The sequence below is a fragment of the Cyphomyrmex costatus genome, unplaced genomic scaffold (assembly GCF_001594065.2).
Source record: "Cyphomyrmex costatus isolate MS0001 unplaced genomic scaffold, Ccosl1.0 scaffold1338, whole genome shotgun sequence".
Lineage (NCBI taxonomy): Eukaryota > Metazoa > Arthropoda > Insecta > Hymenoptera > Formicidae > Cyphomyrmex > Cyphomyrmex costatus.
In genome coordinates, this window is record NW_017275324.1 from 26,745 (window position 1) to 28,461 (window position 1,717).

A 1,717-nucleotide genomic window follows, 5' to 3' on the forward strand; every position below is an offset into this window, starting at 1 on the left:
TATATATATATATATATTTCGAAAACAGAATTAGCTACGATTTTCGGACTAGTGAATTTAGAATCCTGGGACGATTTCAGACAAATCTGCGCTAGCAGAATTTTGGTACATTTTAGTTAAATCTAAATATGCTTGAGGACCACTGTGCACAATTATCAATTCCAGACACCATGTTAAAATTCGTACAAGACGAATATTTTCTTCTGTAAGTTGATCACTTAGTGCTAGTAATTTATAAGCAATAATTAACGCAAAAGCGCGAGTTTTCTTTCCTCCTAGAACAGTATACTGTAATACCTACATAAAACTTTTAAATACTTTAAAAAAAATATGTATACGAAATGTATAATTTTTTAAATACGCAACTATGTGTTTTCTTTACACCATTTGATTTATCTCATTATTCTGTTCACAAAAGTATTAATGTACGATAATCAAAAAGTCAACAGTTTACGAGTTATTTAACATTTTGTGTCAATATTTATCAAAACAAAGTGTAAAATATCTCGAAAACTATTGGTTTTTTCGTATCTCTACCTTAATACTTTTATATGCAAAATAATTAGAGAAATCACGTTATCTAAAAAAAATTAAATAATTCCATTTAAAAAAGTGGAGGTGACCTTCATATCTTTTTAGCGCCTCCACCAAAAAAACAATTATTGACATCACATTATGTGTCCCCCGAAACCAAGCAACTTTTGTTTGACACTTTTTCTTCTATTGTTAAAAACAAGCGAGTTATTCAGGTGACCTGTTTTAAATGCCCCTCCCTGTATATACCCTTCACTAGCAATACATATGTATCGTCTCTTCATGATCAACGAAACGAATCGTTAATCCATATGATTGTCATGTAAATGTCGAAAGAATTTTTAATTTAAACAATAAATTTTGAATATTTTTTTATTAAAAGAAAATCAATATAAACATAATGGGACACATGCAGTACTATTACAGTTTTAGTAATTCGTTTCGTTGATCATAAAATGACGATACATATGTATTGCTAGTCATCACTATCATGTATACGTATTATTTACACGTAATTACGTTCAGTAATCGAGCTTAGGTGGCTTATAGAAGAAGGAAGCCAATGACGGTATTCTTCCAGAATACTTTCTTTTGGAAAAGCCTGGTGCCGCCAGGATACTTTTTTCAGAAAGCCAAGCTTGGTGATGCGGCGCCAAGATTCTTTTTTATATAATTATTTGAAATTAATTTTTTTAGTTCGTATAATAAAGCGATAAAGAAGAAAAAGATGCATTTACATATTTATTAAAAAACAAAGATAGAATAAGGCAAATAAGAATCAATAAAAAACATAGATATGATCTACAAAATTATAGCATGATGCAATATATTTAGTTAATAAATTAAATCAAATATGTTAGGATGGGCTGTTCTTGAAGTGATTAGAAAAGGAGAACTTTACTGAATAAAGTAATATATTTAAAGAATACAAACAGCTTGGCCTTTCTAGACCATATACCTCAACGTCTTGACTGAGAGTGGAAGCCAAGTAAGCTCGCACTCGCACGGCGCTCCTAAAAGTATATACTAGGGAGGGGAGACGTACATGTGTATTTACCACACATTCGTGCAGTTTATACTTCTATACCAAGCAAAGTACTTGGTCAGTAGTATAGATTGGCGGGTTCAGAGCCAGGGGGCTCCGAGGGGGGTGCGGGGCGCGGGGGAAAGTACAAGGCGCGGG